This window comes from Acipenser ruthenus, chromosome 1 (genome assembly GCF_902713425.1).
Source record: "Acipenser ruthenus chromosome 1, fAciRut3.2 maternal haplotype, whole genome shotgun sequence".
NCBI classification, from domain to species: Eukaryota; Metazoa; Chordata; class Actinopteri; order Acipenseriformes; family Acipenseridae; genus Acipenser; species Acipenser ruthenus.
In genome coordinates, this window is record NC_081189.1 from 74,002,938 (window position 1) to 74,025,803 (window position 22,866).

The window sequence follows — 22,866 nt, forward strand, 5'->3', positions numbered from 1 at the left end:
GGTATGAAATTACCACAAAATCCGAGATCAATTAATCAACCAAGTTTTTTTTTTAAGGTCAGTGGTTTGTATTGTACTAAGACTTTGGTGTTATACAAATGGTAGACCATGCTAGTCGGTCCTTTTAGATTGACACTTAATGAGATCAGTTATACAAATAGTGAAAACATTTTTTTAAGATGATTTACATTCTTAACAGTTAATCTAAATGGTAAAGCTATAGACTTAGTAAATATTAAATGTGTATGACTAACTGTATATACATTATTTAATTATAGTATACTGCTAAATTCTCAAGCTTTTGACTCCAAATCATTATTAGATTTGCTCATCATAATGAATGAATGTCAAGAGAACAGTCCTCATTTCATTAACCATCTACAGACCAACAATTCATTATTCAACAGAGGCTGTAGAGGCTAATTTAGATGCAGATTAAGACCATGACTTGTCTTGAATCCCCCTAGCAACCTGGGTTAAAGAGTATTCTGAAAAGTTTACACATTTTAAAGCCCAATTCACTAATTAACTCCCTCCCCAACACCCCAATCCTTACCCCTACCAACCCTAGAGCTGTCAATTGTCAAAGATTTTTAGCAAACACCACACCTAGTGTTTTCCTAAACCCATGTATATATTATACATGAAGTGCTAAATGGAACACGTTTCACATTAAGTGTTAAACCTAAATCCACATCTTTGCTTTTCATCCACTGAAGAAACGGCTGACTGCTTTCCCCACAATTATCCTTGAGACAATAAATAGACAGAGCTGTAATTATTTACTGTGCCTTCCATGCCATAACTACTCAGTCAGTGAGGAGGGAACTGGTTTTAATAACTGCCTGGGATACTGCCTGTATAAATCACTAAGAACTATAAGCAGTTCACAACATTAAACATTATGAAGTACTACTTGTTATGCAAATATACATGGCCATATATTTTTAATCAACATGCTTTGAATTTTAAGTATCCATCTTTACGCAAAGATGTGCAGTAGGTCGACCTGGTAACGAGAATTAATTCAATCAGATGAAGCCCAGGTGAGAACAATGCTGGCTGATTACTGGCAGCAGATACAGGTAGCATTCCACTCTTCTCAAAGAGGACGCAGAGAGAGTGCACTGGCATGCTGTTGTGTGATTTCCTGGGGCTGCACGTTTAAGGCGTTTGTGTGACGGTAAACCTGGTTACACTGCAATCTGTATTGTTTTCTTTTTTTCTTTTTTCTTTGGTGTTTCTTTTTTTTTTGTTGAAGGTGAAGTTGGAGTGGGAACCAGTAGAGTGTGTGTATAGCTTTGTGTGACAGACTGTCCCTAGGTAATTATCTCTTTTAATAATAAAAGTATTCTTTTAACTTATTTTGTATGTGGATTGGGCGCTGATTTTAATTCTTTGTGTATTAGGAATATTGTGCCAATCGCTGTTTTTGTTAGGGTTTCTTTTTTTTATATTGTTTTCTATTGGTATTTTAATTCTCCCCTGTTTTATCATTTTAAAAGCAAGCCATTTTATCGGTCTATTTAACTACACTATATTATTATTATTATTATTATTATTATTATTATTATTATTATTATTATTATTATTATTTATTTCTTAGCAGACGCCCTTACAAAATACAATGACTCCAGTTCTAATAAGAGCAAATACAAAACACAGTACGATTTGATATCAGGGCAGTTCAAGAGCAGATAACAGTATTACATCAGGGTTAGATACGAGTGCAGGTGAAATACAAAATACTACAGGAGCAGATAAGTGGAAGTTAAAGTGCATTAAAGGCAGAGTGCTGTATTGTCCGGAAGGGGAGAGTTGAGTTTTACAGGTGTTGTCTGAAGAGCTGTCTTGAGGAGGCACCAGAAGGTGGTCAGGGAGTGTGCAGTCCTGACATCCATAGGAAGGTCGTTCCACCACTGCGGAGCGAAGGTGGAGAAGGAGTGGGCTCTGGAGGTAGAGGAGCGTAGAGAAGGTACAGCCAATCTTCTAGTGCAGGTGGATCGGAGAGGTCGAGTGGAGGTGAAGGGAGAGATGAGGGTCTGGGGGTAGCTGGGTGCAGTCTGGTCAATGCATTGGAAGGCGAGTACAAGAGTCTTGAACTGAATGCAAGCGGTGATCGGGAGCCAGTGGAGTGAGCGGAGCAGTGGGGTAGTGTGGGAGAAGCGAGGCAGAGAGAACACCAGGAGAGTTCTGGATGAGTTGAAGCGGACGGGTGGCGGACGCAGGGAGGCCAGTCAGGAGGGAGTTGCAGTAGTCTAGGCGGGAGAGTACCAGGGCCTGGACGAGGAGTTGCGTGGAGTAGTTGGTGAGGAAGGGTCGGATTCTTCGTATGTTGCTCAGGAAGAATCAGCAGGTGTGTGCTAGAGTGGAGATGTGCTGGGAGTAGGAGAGGCAGGGGTCCAGAGTTACTCTGAGGTTCTTGGCTGAGGAGGATGGAGAGAGCGTGGTAGATTCCAGAGGAATGGAGATAGAGAGATCAGAGGAGGGTGAAGATGAGGAGGGGAAGAAAAGGAAGATTTAGAGAGGCTGAGTTTGAAGTGATGCGAGTGCATCCAGGAGGAGATAGCAGACAGACAGTTAGAGATATGGGAGGGGATGGTGGGGTCAGATGAGGGGAAGGAGAGGAAGATCTGAGCATCATCAGCATAGAAATGGTATGAGAAACCACAGGATATGAGGGGGCCCAGGGAGTGGGCGTAGAGAGAGAACAGGAGAGAACCCAAAACTGATCCTTGGGGGACTCCTGTTGAGAGAGGGTGAGGTGTTGAGGTTGAGCCACGCCAGGTTACCTGGTAGGTGCGGTCAGAGAGGTTGGAGGAGAACCAGGCCAGAGCAGTGCCAGAGATTCCCAGGTCAGCGAGAGAGGATAGGAGAATAGAGTGATCGACAGTGCGAAAGGGAGCAGAGAGATCAAGGAGAATTAGGACAGAGGAGAGAGAGAGGCAGCACGGGCAGAGTTTAGCGAGTTAGTGACAGACAGGAGAGCAGTTTCAGTGGAGTGAGCAGAGTGGAAACCAGATTGAAGAGGGTCGAGCAGAGAGTGGTTAGATAGGAAGGCAGAGAGCTGGCGGTGTACAGTCCGCTCGAGGGTTTTAGAGAGGAAGGGTAAGAGGAAGATATATATATATATATATACAGTATATATTGTGAAACGACTGCACCACTCTCGGGTTTGTTGCCCCTTTAAAAATCGGCCCAGGACACAGAAATGGATTTTCTCGCGCTGACGCGCTATTTTTAATTAACAAAAACAAAACAAAGTAAAGCAGAAACAAACACCTAACTCCGTTTTTGGAGCGCTGACTACACAGGTAAGCCCCTGACTAACTCGCAGGACGGCTAAGCTGTTTACCTGTCACAAAAACACAAAATAAAAACCACACAGGTTTAATACAGCACTTATCTTCCTCACGACAGCTAAGACAGAGCACACTATCTGCCTTCTACTCAGCAGCCGCCCCATGCAGAGTGGCTGCACGTCTTAAATACCCTGCACCCGGTTCTAATTTTCACTCACCACCGGGTGCAGGGGATAATAAACAATAAAACAATTAGCCACTGGGGCATATGCACGTGTTTTATGCAGGAGGGATTTTAACCCCCTCCCTGCTGTCTTACAATAAATATATATATATATATATATATATATATATATATATATATATATATATATATATATATATATATTGTGGGTGTGATTTATCTGCGAAAACAAAGAACCAGAGTTACTATTGTTGTATGCTGGCTGATGTATGTTATTTAATGCGAGAGGTGGAGGTTGGAAATTTTGTAAGCAGTAAATTGGCCCGCGGCAGTCTGAGAGCACTGGGGAAAGAGGTGGCTTTTTTCAAGGTTTTCTTCCCCACCCCACCGTCTTTCACGCATGGAGAACTATGGTGTGGTGGTTGATTTATTTATTTCACTAGAGTGGTTGCTTTGGTTATTATAGTGTTTGTCACATTTTGATTATTAGTCCTTTTTGGTATTAGTCACTTGTGTTAGATTAACTTTACGTTATCACGTTTGAATTGTTTACATTTTCTTTGTTCACTAGTTCTGCCTGTGTTGTGGGGTGGAGGAGGGGCGTTGTTCACTAGTTCTGCCTGCGCTGTGGGCTGGAGGAGGGGCGTTGTTCACTAGTTCTGCCTGTGCTGTGGGCTGGAGGAGGGGCGTTGTTCACTAGTTCTGCCTTTGCTGTGGGCTGGAGGAAGGGCGTTGTTCACTAGTTCTGCCTGCGCTGTGGGCTGGAGGAAGGGCGTTGTTCACTAGTTCTGCCTGCACTGTGGGCTGGAGGAGGGGCGTTGTTCACTAGTTCTGCCTGTGCTGTGGGCTGGAGGAGGGGCGTTGTTCACTAGTTCTGCCTGTGCTGTGGGCTGGAGGAGGGGCGTTGTTCACTAGTTCTGCCTGCACTGTGGGCTGGAGGAGGGGCGTTGTTCACTAGTTCTGCCTGTGCTGTGGGCTGGAGGAAGGGCGTTGTTCACTAGTTCTGCCTGCACTGTGGGCTGGAGGAGGGGCGTTGTTCACTAGTTCTGCCTGTGCTGTGGGCTGGAGGAAGGGCGTTGTTCACTAGTTCTGCCTGCACTGTGGGCTGGAGGAGGGGCGTTGTTCACTAGTTCTACCTGTGCTGTGGGCTGGAGGAGGGGCGTTGTTCCTGGATTTTGCCGTACCTGTTTTCTCTTTCTCCTGCCTGGCTCTTTGTGCATTTTGCAGCAGACTGCAGTAACACCTTTTCTCTCTTGTTTAGGGTGAACAGTCCGGGAAATTCCAGGTCACTGTATTTTACTGAAGCAGCCAAAAGTATTGTCTTTGTTTTATTTCTATGGGCGCCCTTGGAAGCATGTGTGTGGATTCTGTGTAAATAAAATGTTTTGTTTATTTGTCATATACTGCATTATTGTCACTTCATTTGACGGGAACTGCAATTTGGGGAACTCAACTTTGGTGTCTAGATTTATATAGTGTTTACAGGGGCTCTCTGCCCTATGCAAACCTCCAGAGGGTAGCATAGTCAATAGAGCTGTCCCCCACTCCAGTGAAGAGGGTGTTGCCTACAGATGCATTTTCATATTAGCTCCCTCCTTCTGAGTCCCTGTCTATCTAACTGCTGTTGTGTGAGTCGCTGAATAATCTATTAATGTCTGTACAGGCTCTGCATTCAGACATGTCTAATCAGCTTGCCCTTTGGACAGGGTTCACATGAGTTGAGTTGATGTCGGGGAAGATGACTGTTACTTTTGTCTGCCTGTTTTCAATGCTTCCTGGCTTCAGTAAATCAGGAATATATTTCTTTACACCCTCCTCTGGCAACAGCTCACCCAGGAAGATGCTGTTTTATTCGGTGCCATTTAGGACAAGGGTTTGTATCCATTTTATTTCCTGTGGTGTGGTCCAGCTCATCCTTAAGTTTATAATCTCTTGAACTAACACTGAAATGGTGTATCTCATTATTAGATAAAAGGTCCTATTTACAAAGCTTTAACTCATGAGGTAAGACAAACCTCATGAAAATGTTTCATACTGCAGTTAAAGGAACCACCTCTATATATAAAACTGTATTTAGAAAAAAAGTCTAATATTTTCACACTTTTTAAATAGTCTCCTTACATATATGTAGTAAATTGTAACTTTCACGAGAGTTAAAACAGTTACATTTCTTTATTTTACATACTGTGCACAACTGTGGCATATTTTGTTGTTACCACACACCCTGCTGGTGAGAAGAGGTAATATGTAAGGTATTCTCTGAGCATTATTAGTTGCGCTAAGCGTTTGCTTAAAACGCTTGCATGGGTCTTCTGTGAAGTGGCTTCTTTCAGTTACACATTTCAAAATAAGAGGCTTTGTGTGTCATCTTGGTTTGACTACACAACAGCATGTAATATGCAAGAGACTTCAACATGTGGGTCAAGGGTTTCCTTCCTGCCACAGGAAAAGAAACCTAAAATTACCAGAGGATGTAAGAAAAGAGTACAAGGAGAGTTGGTCTTATTGGCCTGAAATATATGCAAATGTAAGCCTGTGAAACAGTATGCAGCTTTCAGGCAACTTTTGTTGATTGTGACATTTTAAAGCAATTTTCACGTTGTTGCTTCAATTCTTTACAATTGCTCTATAATGTCCCCTGCAAAATCGTACCAGAAAAGGTTGCATGAAAGTTATTATTATTATTATTTTTTGTTATAACCTTGCTTATGAAACAAATCAACTATAAAGCACTAGCAATTTAATAGTCAAATGGCAATAATTTGAAAAAAAAAACTGAATAGAAGTCTCTAACCTCCTCATACTGTATTATCGTTTCCTGTTTGGTCAAAGAAGCTTGCCAGGGCAACTTCCAGCAGATCTCCATTGTTAATAAAGAATTGCTTGGTACATCCTTTAGTTACAGTAGAAAGGCTACGTCACAAACAGGGTCTTCACTGCATGTTTTCATGCAATTTGCGCTGCTTTTTAGCATGAGAAGGTGATTTAGCCACCCCATGCAATGTTTTGGCCTTGCACTTCCTATAGCGTGAGGAATGTGCGTTCTATTTCACAATCTCATGACAATGAAAAGAGAATTCAGAGTTTCTAATCTGCATGGAAACCCAGCCAATGTCAGGTTGTTTGATGATGAGCTCACACCCCTACAGCGACAGTGATGCATGGTGGTGGATCTGTGAAGTTTGGGGTTTTCTCTCTTTTTGATGATTGGTGAAAAGTGATAATAGGCCTACTGTAACCTTGCTGGGTTCCAGGATGAATGGAGTCAGACAAGGTAGGGGTTTTAAAGGCTTGAGCCCGTATTTATTTGAACAATAAAATAAATATAAGCAAGGGAAGGGTACTGGGAGCAAACACAAAATAAATTGGCGATTTGATATTTCTTTTCTTTTCGTTCTTTCTTTACTTTTCCTCTTTACACTTATCTCTCACTCTCACGTTCACTCTCTATCCTGTCACTCCTACCATTCACGCCAAGGAACTGGTTCGAGGGCAATGCGCCCCCTATTTATGCTCGACCCCTGCCCCCCTCCAATCACTCACATCCCTTCCTCCTTACACCCTGCCTTCCGCTCCTGCATGCCTTCACAATCAGTCAACCCCAAGTGTGTTTCCCCTACCCCTCAACCACTCACACAAGGTAACCCACGAGGGACCCCCACCCTCCCAGAGATCGCCACAATACCTTGAAAGATCTCCGAAAGAGACCAAATATTGATCTATGATAAAATGTCCCTAGTTCAATCAATCAATCAATCAATCAATCAATATTTATTTATTATATATATAGCGCCTTCCAAAGTGGACCACCATCACAAGGAGCTTTACAAGTGAGGAACAATACATAATACATTACATACAGGGCATAGTACATTAAATACAACAGTAAAAAAAATGCAAATACATTAAATATAGGCACAATATATTAAATAAAAGGCTAGGATGTGAATTCTAAACATTGTGGATGCGTGTGTCAAGCAGAATTAAACAAATAAGATGGAGTGAAAAACCTGAAATAGCAATTTAGACAACAGCTAATAACAGACAACAGGCTTAGAGAGCATTAAAAGCAAGAGAGAACAAGTGGGTCTTGAGAGTTGATTTGAAGCAAGTGACTGTGGGAGCTGCACGCACTAAAGCTGGGAGAGAGTTCCAGAGAGTCATGAGGGGCCATGAAGCTAAAAGAGCGCTTTCCCAGTGTGGCACGCTTTTGCATGGGTATAACAAGCAGGCCTGAGTCAGAAGACCTCCGCTTGCGGGCAGGGACATAGTGGGTCAGCAGGTTGGAGAGATACTCTGGACCTGTGTAATGAAGGGCCTTGTAGGCAAGCAGGAGAATTTTGAAAGGAATCCTGAACTTAACAGGTAGCCAGTGCAGTGCAGTTGAACAAGAGTTCCATTGGGGCAAATGCTGTAAAAACTACTTGTATGGTAAAAATAAAACTACTTGGATTGGATGTGACAAGCTAGAATGTTAATGATTTTGTACTTTTTTTTCAGTTCAGTGTCTCAAACAGGTTTTTAATTCATGGGTTATATGAATTAAGCATGTTTAAATTACATTTAATAAATGGTATTATTACATATGAAAATGGGAATATATATCAGTTGAATTGGTATATTTTAAGGGGGATTCTTATAGCCTTTTCTAAGTATTTAGGGCCTCATTTATGAAAGGGCACTAAACATTGTGGTGCACCATAATTGCAATTAGTGTGCACGTTAATGATTTCCTTATTTACTATTGCAATTTTATTCATTATCGTGTGTGATACTTGGCATATTCTGGTGCGCACTAAATCTAGTGCTTCACACTATGTTAATCAGAATGAATATGTGATTTTTATGGTAATGCATGCTGATGTATTTAAACGAGCATCCAGCTCAGAATAATGAGATAAGCTGTATTCAGATGATATTTACTAAAGGGCATTAATTTTAGTGCGTGCATTAAAGTGATCATTTGTTAGTGTGTATGGAGCCCAAGCTTTAACCACTGATAGGCGCGCTATTTAAACCTCTTTTTCCAGTCTGAAAAATAGTGATGTTCAGTTTGATTCCTTTTACTGACTCGATTCATTCAGTTTAGTGAATCAATTCAACAGATGTGTTCGTTTGATTCACTAATGTGAAATAAATACATCTTGCTGAATTACTTAGTTATGAAAATTTGTTTGAATGAAAAAATCTGGCAGCAAGGGTCATTTAAGTTAAGACTGTTCACTTGGTGGGCTGAACCGTAAAAAACTAAATAAAATTTTAAAAAATTATATATATGTATGTATGTTACAGTTTATGTGTAAAATCAGTAAATCTATAGATTAACTGATATATGTGTAGATTTACCAGATCAGCGGTCAATGTATAAAATAACTAAGGAGATGGTACTAAATGATCTCTTTTACTTACATCCATGATCACTGTCTGGCAACAATTCACAATACAAAATAATGTTTTGTAGGCAAAATGACACTAATAGCACACTACGTATGATTCTCACTGAAATGCAAAACCTGCATGCACTTAGGTTATGCTTTTTTTTCTAAATGAATTCAACTGAATAATACTAAATCACACTTAGTAGACGCATGAGTTTTGCTGAAGAGATGCCTAACGTTTGCCCTGGTAAATTTTGGTTTCAAATATTTTTTTTTTTACATGAAGTGGAAGACAAGGGGGTAAAATTGTTAGAAATAAATATGAAGGTGATCATGTGTAGTCTCGGACATTATTGTGTGCATTAAATTATTGTTCACAGTCAATTTAGTGTGCACATAAATTAATGCGTTCTCTGTTAGTAAATGTGACAGTAAATTTAGATTTATTGCACATATTAGGCTCACTACTTTACGTGTGAACTAACTCTAAATGTAGTGCCCTTTAGTAAATGAGGCCCTTAATGTTAAATTATTTTTATTTTGAAAAACTTTAGTCATCCCAGAAATTTCTTTCTTTCTTTCTTTCTTTCTTTCTTTCTTTCTTTCTTTCTTTCAGATATAGTCAGTTGTAGAAGCAGAAAATCACAGCATTAAAGTCTTGGTTATATAATAAATAGAAACAACCAGCATCCAGGAAAGATAAATAAATAATTATCATTGGTAAAAAAAAAAAAAAAGGTCATGCACTACAATGACACATAACTATCCAGTCCTTGAGGTAATAGGGGTTCCTTTATCTTTCACTATTTCTTATACTCACTTTTGGTCCTTGTTTCAATAAGAGCTTGTGGAAGGGTGGGGGAAATCACTGACACCGGAGACAGAAAGTTGGGTTTCTAAACACCCCTTGGGTGCACTATTTATTTCTCGCCACCAGGTGGCACTGAGACACCGTTGTTACCAACGATGGTAAAGGTGTCTCAGTGCTCACCTATAGCGCACACGCCACCGCAATAAATCATAAGAAACAGAAGGCAAAAAGAAAACAAAAACAAATACACAAAATCTACAAAATAAAGTACCGCACTCGGCAGCAAAACAAACCCCAACCGTCGCTAGCCGCACGGCCCGGGACTCCGTCCTACTCTCACCCTGTTCCCTCACTACTCTCTACAATTCGGGGTTCTGCCCATTTATTTTCCCCGCTATACTTATTCTTTCTTTTGGTGTTGTCTGGGTTTTTATTTCTTTTCAAGTCGCGCGCGGCTCTCTTCCAGCCCCGCTCTGTCCGTCCGTCGGGTCTCTGCTGGCCCATTCATTAAAATCTGGCAGACCTGAGGAAACAGTAGAGTATTATCTTATAGGGCCAACAATCACCCCAAGACCCGCCTCCCAGCCATTCAGAGAGAGGGAGAGTCCACACACCCCCTCTCCCACCTCCCCGTGTCACGGCCATGACTGACAGGCGGTTGTTGGACGACTGCTGCCCTCTTCCTGCAGCACTGTGAACACGCCAGCAGAGTCAGCACAGGTCTCCCCCTGTTACAGAGCTACATAAAGGAATTACATTCACACTCAGAGGAACTAAGAAAAATGTACGATTCCTTAGCTACCGGCAGTAAGACAGATCAATGATAACCTCAGGGTTTGATGTGAATACTTCCTCCTCTCATGATAACCTTATTGACTTGTCTCACTTGGCATACATGCACCTTCTAGTGGTGGTCTTTCACAAAGACTGCACATACAATTGGACAAATGGGAAGAAATGTGCTCCCTAGAAAGCTCAGGCAGAACATCATGAAATAACTTAATCACAGATTAAGCATCTTTATCATTGCACTTATTTTTACATTCAGCATTTAAAAAAAAAACACATAAAAAAACACAAAGAAAATGATGTTATTAGTAATTGCATAGCAATTAAGAGAAAAAAAGGTCACTTGTGTTCCATAGTCACAGTATGTATCACATAATAAATATTATCTTACATTTTTTATGTTACAGCAAAGAACATGAAGGAATGAAAAGAAGCAGTGGTTTGGTAGTTGGCAAATACATGGCCAACATGTTGGAAATGGTGTTTTTTTGTCCCCATTACTTTATCATTGGAAAATGTATTTCAAGTCATTATATTCTCTGGTTCAGTTGTATTTACAGGACAGATATCTCAGTTTACATGATATATATTTTTTAACATTACTTATTTATTCTTCAGTCATACCATCACGGATAGGCTTGGTGGTGATGTCACACCAGGAAGAGACAGACACTAATTTAAAAAGGTTTTAACGCAAAACAAACACTGAATAAAACAAAAGGCACAGGGGCCAAAACAAATAGACAAACACAGCGATAAACACAGAAATGTGCTGGTTTAAAGCCAGTACGAGTAGCAATTGTTATTGATATCTTTCATTTACGTTCCTCCTCTGATCAAAACCCACCCCCGAATGATGGTTCCTGCCTCTTATGCAACTGTGCCTGAGCTCGATTGTTTTTTAATTATTCAATTGGGCTCAGGCACATTCTACACGTGAAGTGATTTGGCAGGGAAGGCAATTAACCCTTCCCTGCCGACCTGAAACAACATTGCCCAAATACATACATTTAAATAAGAATAACACAACAAATATAAAATACACACAGGTGCGGGGTGTACCCCGCCACACATACATACACATCCCCTTCACAATGTACACATTACAGTTCTGAGAGCTGTTAATCACTGTAATTATTAAATGTCTGTAATATTGCAATTATTAACATTGGTGAACATTTCAAATTGTAACATTTATGATTCTCAGCTATTAACAAAGAGGACTGGCATTGGTCTATTAACTTAAGAAGCATAACATTCTGCTGTCGATGTTACTTACTAAGGAAGTAATAACTGTTATATCATCACAAATTGCAACTGCAAGTTCACGGGACAGGAGCAAGGGCTACGTGAGTTGAAATAGGAGAAAATTGCCTGTGATTTAGAAAAGAGGACATGGTTTCCCCTTGGTCTTCCCCGTTTTCAAGAGTCACCTTTGCGGAGGGAGGTCGGCACGACCGCACTTCCAAGGAAAGTTGTGAGCTTCACTTCCCTTACGGGGGAGACTGGAATGCTGGAAAAATAAAAAAGAAAGAAACATGCAAAGGGGGTCAGGGGTCTCCCCCTGGCTCTCAGCCACCTGCGAGGAGTCGAGGCCATGTGGCAGGACTCCAAGGCTGGGAATAAGATTTACTCTCCGGAGAGGAAGACTGGCACTGGTGAAAGAAGATAAGAGTGAGCTGTGAAAAAAGAAAATTAAAGAGAGTTAGGATAGTTTAGCCGGGGGTCCCTCGGACCCCTGGCTCCCACAGCTGTTCCACTCATGCAAAGGATAAGAAATAGAATAGAGTTTTGAAATTAAAAAACGAATCTCACCGCTTAGTTGAAAGGACCCCCCTATGGGAGGAAACCTCTGGTGGTCCCAAATGAGCTGAAGCAACCAGCATATGAACCAGGGAGCCCTCAATAATGTTACACCATAGCAGTGGAGAGAGAGAGTGCCAGCAAAGGAGGAGGCAGATCTGAAAGCAGTAGCAGGGTGAAGATTGGCAGCTCGGCGGCACGGGGGGGATCTTGAATGGATACTAAATGCCAAAACTAAGAAACAAATCTAAATAATACTTTTGACATCTTTTGGTCTTACTGTTTATGAAATCCAAATGCCTATACAAATCTAAAACACAACAATGAAATTGTTGTTACCAGTGGCACAATGCATGAGTAATAATTTAAATGGGAGTATTTGGGCCATAATATTTAATATTTTGCCCAAAGTACTGACTGCTCTTTCCTCCAATCTCCTTGTGTAGGTGCTTTGCAAGTTTCTGAATTACACTGCTAGAACAGAAATGTCTAGTAGGTCCCAGCAATGGTCACTGAAGTCTAGAGGGGCTTTCACACTTTCATTTGTAACATATTGTAGTGTACCAGCTTTCCAGGAACAGTGTAGATCAGACAGGAGACTGAAGCCTCAGCAAGTTTCCCCATAAATAACCTAAAGCCTGCCAACAAAAATGCAACATTGTATAATAATTTCCCGCCCTGGGCCCCTGTGCCTTCTCTTAGTCCAGGAGCATCCCCTGAATCCCTTGAATCCCCTGCCAAGGAATCACAGCTGGTGCAGCGACGCACCAAGGTTAGCCTGTGGGGCCTTTCTGTGGCAGGCTCTGTCTCTCATGCTCCGTGCCCGCCTAGCTGGAGTCTGGTGTTGCTCTAATCAAAGCAGCCTCAATATTCAACTAGATGCATCATTACAATATATAGAATTTGGGGTTTTAGGTTTTAACCAATAAACAGCATTAACCCCACCAAATCAACAAGAAAATGAAACTTGTGTTAATCCTGTGATACCAAAAGAATACTGGGGACTATTACTTATTTTGTGTTCACTGTGATTCCCACCTGTGCTGTTATTTGATTTGTGCAGTTCCCAGGCTGCCCCAACATATCAATACTCCCAAAGAGTATTTTGGGGGTAATGTCTGGTAGGAACCAATCAATTAACCTTTTGGACAGTATAAAAAAACTAAAAGCCCCAATTAATACAGACTTTTAGAAATCTACAAAAAGTCAGATTATTTATCAAAATATAAACACTGAAAAAGGGAATACACACCCAAATACAGAAGCCCTAATTGTATATTATATACATAACATTTCTACAAGTCATATTTATCTAGTATGCTGAGTGTTCTCAAAAAGGGTGATCACATAGCAACGGTGATCTAAATCAGGGCTTCTAAAACTCGGTCCTGGGGACCCCCTGTGGCTACTGGTTTTCATTCCAACTGAGCTCTCAATTACTTAACTAGACCCTTAATTGAACTGATAATTTGCTTAATTAGACCTTTTTACTTGTTTTCAGGTCTTAAACAGTAGCAGATTTCAAGTTATCTATAACATTTTTTAAGTAACTTGAACTGCAACTGTTTAAGAGCTGAAAGCAAGTAAAAAAGGTCTAATTAAGTAAATGATTAGTTCAATTAAGGGTATTGATTGAGAGCTCAGTTGGAATGAAAACCAGCAGACCCAGGGGGTCCCCAGGACCGGATTTGAGAAGCCCTGATCTAAATTAGTAGCTTGTATCCACAAACAATACTGTTGTGTTCATTATGGTTAGTGCAGTTTGTTTACTTATTTCCATGCCTGAATAACCACTGAAATGAAAGGTATAGTGTGGCAGGGCAGAGTCCTGCTTATAAATAATGTTTAGTTTGCCTGCCAAAAACATGTGCGAATGTAGCTTGAGCCTTTATTGAATAATTGAGGATTAATTAGGCTCCAGCCACATGGGATATAAGGGGAGAACATCCGTTGTTTGAGAGTGTTGGGAGTCGAGTCTTGCCTTGCCTTGCCTTGCCTTGCCTTGCCTTGCCTTGCCTTGCCTTGCCGGGTAATGTGTAATTTTGTTTTTGGTCTGTGAACGCAAATGCCCAGCCAGACATAAGTACTGTTTTGTTTTGTTTTGTTTTTGCTTAACCTTTTTATTTTGCTCTGTGAGCAGTGTTTTCATTTTTATTTTGCTTAATAAATGTTTGCCCCAGCGCTTAAACCCACAGCTACTGTCTCTGAGTCTCTCTAACCCTTTGCCATCCTGTCACATATAGTAACACCATTTACTTACTGAATGAGCAGTACACCATAACTGAGTTGTTCTATTTTTACTGCATACATTAAACAGAAACAGAAGCTACCAACAGCTTTAGATATTTTCACGAAATAATTTTTTTTCAAGGTTGTCCTTATTGTCTTAAAGATTTGACTATTAGCTTGCAACATGCCACAGCAAAACCATTATCCATTTAATAACATCCTTGGCTGACATTCTTTCTAATTAAGGTTTTTTTGTTTGTTTTTACAAAGAATGACATAATAATTTTAATTTGATTGCAAGCATATGTATTATACATTCATAGATTAATACAAAAATGTATGAAAAGAGCCAAAATAAATAGGACACAATTTGCACCAAAAGAGATAAGATAAATAAGACACAATTTGACATCTTACCAAAATTGTAAGTTCTGATGGTCGACTTGAACGTGTTGTGTTTAACTTTTTTTCTTTGAGTAACGTCCACTGAAAAAAGACATGTCTACCCAATTGGATTTGGCATTACCCTGGTGTGTGGCATGTTCTGCAGGTATACCCTGGGTTGTATGAATACTCTGGAAGGCTGAACAAATGCTGTAGTTTACTTTAACATCATTGTGGATCAAGTCCATCCAACAATGCTGTAGGAGGACACTTGGACTGACTGAAACGTTGATAATAGTAGGACATGGTTTCCATATCTGATAAAGTGCCCTGATGAAGTTGATCGGTTTGGAGGAGCAGAGCAAGATGAGGAAGTGTGAATCCAGGAACAGGAAGAGGTTGCAGGAATGGATGCCTGATGCAGGGAAGCTGGAAGTTAATGTCAGGGTGGATTCTGAGCATCTCAGAAAGCCAATAAGCATGTGGCTTCATGACCAGGACCAGGAAGCAGGGTAGAAAATAATTGGTTATTGTGATTAAAATCCTTGTCTATGTATAAAAACATTTGCTTAATCTTTTTAGTTTGAATAAATATTTTGAGACATGTTTTAGAACAGTTAGTGATGTATATAAATTAGTTAACGTAGGTCTACAAGTTGAGCCTGCAGTATTTAGATGTCACAATTTGTGAGTTGAACTCTCACATTGCAAAAGCGCAGCAGCAGGAGCCAGAAGATTGCAGTACTGAGGCACAGGCTCGCATTGCCTGATGAAGCTGCCTGGTCACCATGGCAACTTACCACTCCCCGTAGACACTCGATGAGGGCGTTGCGGTGGGAACCATGGTCTGTGAGGCACCGGTGGAAGAGTTGTAGTACAGCAGTGTCGTTGGAGTATGTTATTAGACCCGTCACAAGTCGCCACTGGTTGAATAGAGTTTGTAATGGGCTGGATAGGTCTTTAAAACGTTGAACGTACCTGATGGAGGTCCAGGACCGGATCTTCTAATGGAACGGTAAATTGTGCTGGCTCTGTGGGAGCGGGTGCTGAGTGGGGTGCGGGGGAGAGGCGCCTGATTGCAGGTGAGGAGTAAAGAGAAATTCAGCAGACAAAACTTTGTGGTAGATTAAATAGAGCTAAGGCAAGGCAATCACCGATGAGGGGATGTCGATGTCTTGCTGGTGGAGCTTTGAAAGTTTAGCAGAGGGCCAGTCCTTCTAATGAAGATGCTGAGAAAGTTGAGTAATGGAGCTGCGCTTCGAACGGCGCTGTTGCTGGGCTGGAGACTGAAAGATAAGAAGAATCACCGGAGCAGGTAGGACATTAATTGATAATATCTTGGCAGTGTTGTGCAGAGAAGTGACCTGGAGTGAAAGGAGCAAAGCAACAAAGTTTAGATATTAGTGAAGACATTAAGCTGGAGCACAATGTCGGCGTCTGAGCGTTTGCGACAACAAAAACACTAGACAGCGGGAGTGCAGGTGATGGCTTAAATAGGGAATTAGAGACTAATTAGAGATCCCCAGCTGCACGCCCCCTGAACTGCGCTACGCTATATTTATTTCTTTTTGATTACATTGTATATTGCTAACAAACATTTAAAATTTTTAAAAACAGCAAATCAAAATCATTATTATACATTATAACCCTATAGTCGCTGTCCTTTGTGTTTGTTTGTGTGGTAGGCTGTGCTCAATTTTAAAATAATAAGGAAATATATGCTTCTTAAATAATCTGCCGGTGTTAAAAAATATTTCCATTAACAAATAATTATTCAGATATGGTCTGTTTCTAGACCTTGGTAATATGTCTTGGCAATATGACTCACAGAATCCTGAGAAATTATGTAATGGATGTGTGCTCGATAAAAACTGCACTATATATACGATAATTACAGATTGAAGATATATTGGTATATTCTTTCATAAGCAAACTACTTTTATGTCTACACAATTATTCATATATTGCTTTCCAGTGGTACAATAAAACAGTTTTCAGTGTATTACACTATATTAGCCAAGTCAACAAGTAACATCCTTTTCAGCTCATCACCATTACAATTGATTGAAGATATTATATTTGAGAAAGTACTATAGTATGGAGTCTCCTAATAACACACTGTAACAGGGAGAGATCTGGACTGGTCGTCTGACGTATGCATGATGCTGCAGGAAGAGGGCGGCAGTCCCGTGGGATCTGCCTGCCAGTCATGGCAGTGACACAGAGAGGTGGGGAAGAGGGTGTGTGGGCTTTCCCCCTCTCTGAGTGGCTGGGAGGTGGGTTTAAGTGGGATTGCTGATCCTATAAATTAATACTGTGCTGTTTCCTCAGATCTGCCCCTTTAGACCTAAACAACGAGCAAGCGGTCTCGCTGCTCGGCAAGACCACGGACGGACAGGAGAAAAGACCCTAAAGAAACTCAAAGAGAAGAAACTAAAGAAATAGAGAGAAAGTGGGGAATCCTTGGGCAGACCCCAATATTGTTTTAGAGTAAGCTGAGGAAACAGCATAGTGTAGGACGGAGGCCTGGGTCGTACGGGTAGCGGCGACTGGGGATAATCACGCTGCGAAGTGCAGCATATTTATTTTGTAGTTTTCATTACTGTGTTTTATTTTCCCTTTTTCTTTTTGCCTTTTCGTTTTCATTATTTTTAAGCACCTGCGAGTGCACCTGAACTGTACTGTGTACCCTGACGTGGTATTCCCATAGGTTCTGGATACCATAGTTGGTAGCCAGACTACGGACAACAGCACCCCCTGCGGGCTAAAAGAAATCAGTACAAATCATACGATTAAACTAAATAAAACCGAGCACCTGTGCGGTGTTTCAATTACAACTTCTGTCTCCTGTGTCAGTGAATACCCACACCCTTCCACACACACATTAACTAAAAAATATTAGAAAACACTGTATTATTATTATTATTATTAGTAGTAGTAGTAGTAGTCGTAGTCGTAGTCGTAGTCATAGCAGTATAAGTAGTGATAGAAGTGGTTATAGTCGTAGTAGTTTTTTTGTTCCTTTTACCTCGCCTTCTCCTATCAGCGGCTGTGGACAAGCCAGACTCCACTGATCTTTGCCAAAAGGCAGAGGCGAGTAGTCGTAGTAGTAGGAGGAGGAGGAGGAGGAGGAGGAGGTCTGCATGCCTGCTCATGTGACATAGCAGCAAGATTCAAAAATATATTAACTGCCTGGGCTGCTGTTAATGCAACAAGCCTTTTAGGATTCAGCTTCTGTGGGCTGAACTCCCATTTTGAGTATTAAACAAACAGGTCTTAAGTACCTTGGTATGGGTCTGAAATATCACAGTTATCCTCATTGATGTATATACTTCTTGTTTAGAATAATGTTCGTATTGCTGTAATGTTTTTAACTGTCTATGTATTGTTGTCTGTTGTATTTATGCTGCCTCTTGGCCAGGTCGGCATTTTAAATGAGAACTTGTTCTCAATGTCTTTACCTGGTTAAATAAAGGTTTGAATTGAATATAATAAGGCTGTATGTATTCATGTTGTATATAATAATGCTGTATATTATTTTCTGTTTCAGGCATCACATCCTGGTGACTGTTTTTAAACTCGTTTAAAGCAGGCCTTTGGCTTTAAGGGCTCTCACACAGGTCTTCTTCACTAGAGTATAACCATTAACCAGCACTCATGCAACACCATGCCCCTAATGGATGCAGTACAAATAACATCAGTAATACATTCCACACACTGTAGGACTGTGGTCGAGCAGCTGTTGAGTGGCGTGTGTGGTGACGTCACGGACCAGGAAATACCAGAAACAAAACAATGGATGGGCAGGTGAAGCTGAACGCTACTGCTCTCAGTGTATTTATTAAATAATAAAACAAAAGATTTAAACAAACAAAACACAAAACAAAAAGGAGCGTTGGCCAAACAAATAAACAAACAAATAAGCGTGCTGGTTTTAGCACCAGCAGGATACTTAGTAGTTGTTTTTTTAAATGTAGTTTCTCTTTCCTCGCTCTCTCCGCTCCCCGTACTCTCCTCTGTACACTCTTCCCGCAGCACTGACAGCTGCAGGTTCTTGTACGCTGGCCCGAGAGGTTAGCTAGCTGCTAATTATCTTATTACCCCTCGACCACAGTCTGCACGAGTTTAGTAAGGATGCGTGACTGACAGCTAGTTAAATAAATCAGTAGCTGATCAGCCACGCATCCTCACGAGATTTTTAAAATATAAAAACAATAACAAATACGTGGCACTTTTATCCGTGCCGCAAACAATAATACAAGTAATAATAAACAGTGCACAAATAAATATAGGGGCAGGACACTCCGCCACAGGGACAGAACAGGGGGATAGGTTAATGGTTACACTGCATCAGGGAAAATGTTAACTTCTGAGTTTTAAAAATTGACCAGGGTAAGATATATAAAACAGAAAATGATATCCAAGAAGAATAAATAATTAAGATAACAGAGGTCATTTCAGACCTGTATCAAGTTGCTCTGTAACCCCACCAGAACGAGACAAGATTGAAGAAGGATTTGTAGTCAAAGGAAATGTAAAATTTCTCAAAATTTCTCCAAAAATGCTAATTCAAAAGTATTCATTCCCTTACGAGGAAAATGAAATGAATAGCTAGTTGAGGCACATTTAGCAAAAATAACCTATTTTAAACGATTAAGATATTTGTGAATGAGCTTTTGGCATGATTCTTTAGTGATTTTTGACCATTCTTCAATGCAAAATTGTTCCACTTCATTCAAATTCCAAGGACTTCTCTTGTGCACAGCCTTCTTCAACTCATACCAAAGATTCTCAATCGGATTTAGACTGGGACTTTGACTAGGCCATTCCAGAACCTTGATGTTATTCTTCTTTAACCATTCTGAAGTAGATCTTGATGTGTGCTTTGGATCTTTGTCACGTTGGAACGTCCAGTTGCGCTTTAAACCAAGTTTTGTAGCGGAGGGTTTCAGGTGATTGGCCAATATCTTTTAGTATGCTATGGAATCCATTTTACCATGTATTGGAACTAAATTTCCTGTGCCATTAGAGGAAAGACAGCCCCATAGAAGGATATTACCACCTCCATGCTTGACAGTAGGTATGGTGTTCTTTTCTTTGTATGCCTCACCAGACTTTCTCCAAACGTAACGACTATCAGCGTGACCAAATAGATAGATTTTTGTTTCATCACTTCACAAAACCATTGACCAGAACTCATATTCATCATTCAAATGCTGTTTTGCAAACTTTAAGCGATTGTCCTTGTGACATTTTCCTAAAAGTGGCTTTTCCCTTGGCCTGCGACCATTGAGACCTTCGCCATGCAATACTCGACCTATGGTTGAAATGGAAACCCCAGTCCCACTTGCAGCCAATTCACTTTGAATATCTTTGGCAGTCAATCTCGGATTGTTATTAACCTTCTTCACAATTCTTCTACTTGTTCTTGGTGAAAGAACCTTCTTTCTTCCAGACCGAGGGTGCATTGTGACAGTACCATGAGTCTTGTGCTTCTTGATAATAGAAACAATAGTTGAAATTGGGATAGTCAAATGCTTGGAAATCTTCTTGTATCCTTCTCCAGCTTTATGACAATAAATAATTAGATAGCTCTTTACTTTTTCCCCACATTGACTTATTGGTAATGACAGGAAACATCCTATGCCTAACCCTTTTATATTCTTTAAGAATGTTCACCCACAATCCAGCATTTTCTAGACTTTTCTAGAATTAGGTTGTGCATTATCATATTGAAATGTCTAGCGCCTTGTAGACAATATTATCATAGCATCAAAGGGTATGAATACTTTTGAATTTCCTTATTTGGAGTTTTGCAAAAAAAAATTGCTGAAATATATAATTGTAATATTTCTTGTAACTTTTTTTCCTCATCCACAAAAGCAAAACTTTTGATACAGAAGATTTTTTCTAGACATTATAAATTTCCATTGGGGTATGTAAACTTTTGACTACAACTGTATATATAAATATATTCTGTATACATTCTATATACTGGCCATCAAAATTATGGTATCACCCCAGACAGAATACAAAAAGGATTCAGTAGGACTAATATCGCTTTGGTTATTATCAAACTCACATAAATGTACTGTGACCAATATCCAACCCGCTTACTGTTTAAATTAGTTAAATGAAAGGTGGTTTGCATGTAACTAAGTTGCTGTACAATTGTGAAATGCTCTGATATACAGTATGTATAGTAGCACAATACAGCATACAGAAAACTACAATGTGTTTACAGCTGTCTTCTGTTTTTAATTATTTCATATTGCTGTACATGTACAGTATAATAGACTACATAGTGAAAATAAAATGTATTAGCGAGTTATTAGATATATTTCCAGTTACATAAATCAACAAGTATATTTGTTGTATCAACACTTCTTTGTACTGTATTAATACATAGAACTCTTATTGTCACAATTTTTGCTCAGTACATTTGAAGTGATATTAAAATTATATGGCACATCTCAGGGTTGCATGAAAAAAAATAACAAAATGGGGAGTAGCCCATTTAGCACAAACAATGCTTATCTCCAGCGTGGGTTTTACTTAAAACCACTGTGTCACCTTTTCCTCCCTGATTGCTTCAGTGAATGGAAATGCAAATCTGATCCTAAGGGTTCAGTATGTGCACATACAAACATTATCACAGTAATACAACACTATAACCCTACTATTATGTTCAGATTTGAGGTACGTCTGTTATGTTTCGAGTCATATTGACCCCGTGCAATTTCAAACAAATTGAAACAACCTTGAATTGATAAAATATGTTTTCTTTGCATAGCTTTTACTCTTTCATGTTAAATAATATAAATTAATATAAAGCCTCATTATAATAAATTCAAAGATATATTTAATTGCATCAGAATATTACACGGGAAAAAAATGGTATTGTATATTAGTATTTGGATAAGAGAATGCAGAATTTCAAGTATGTAAAAAAAATAACATTTCACAATGTAGTAATTAGAACTATGGTACATTCATTTTAAATAAAATTTCCTCATAAATGTCCCAATAAATGTGGATATACAGAAATACAAAATTAGGACATAAAGTGTTGTAGATACTTGTGACCAAACAAAACATAATTTCTGACCAGGATATATATATATATAAAAAAAATTAAAAAAAAATCTGTCCAGGATGAGTTATTTGAAGAACATTTCTGTCAAGGATGAATGATATGTACTCTTAGGTTTCTTCGTAGAGGCAGGACAGAGATGTGAGATCACATTACACATGATGGGCAGAAGGTAGACATATATTATGATGTTTGCACAGATGCTTTCTGCATTTCACACAGCTATTTTTTGTCTTATTGCCACTGCTTGAAGGGCAAATATTGCACCTTGCACGTTTGTTGCAAATGCCAGTTGCTGCAGACAGAGATGCACTGGCACCTTCTGCCTGAAGATTGTGGAAAAGCCATTGCTGCAGGTGCTCTAGGCATTCTTTGATACAGACTTTAACGCTATAAGTGTAAAAAGTTGTCAGGCTGTTAACAATGAAAATAAAAATGACAGGTAAGTTATTAAACAGTTGTAGCAACACGTGGGGACGTATAGCTTTATGTCTACTCTTTAAGTAGAAGATGACCAGTGACCAGTGGGCAGCCATGCGTTGGAGGAATTGTAGTCCAATATCATCTCAGGCTTCCTGTCCTCTGTGTTTATTTCTGTTTTGTTCAAACATTTTTATTCATTTTACAATAAACCAGCGCATTTATGCTTTCACTCATCATTCTGTGTCCCGCATTTCCTGGCCTGACGTCACCACACAAGCCAGCATCATTTTGATGACTGCACAATTCGGTTCTGCATTTTTACAATCTCATTTGGAAGCGCAGGATTGTTTTTTATTCACTGTTCCAAGGATGGTCAGCTTTCTTTTGACTAGCTCAGCACCAAGTGTGTAGGCTGTGAAGAAGTCACACATGACATTATGACCTTGGAGTCCTTGAGTTGTTTCCAACAC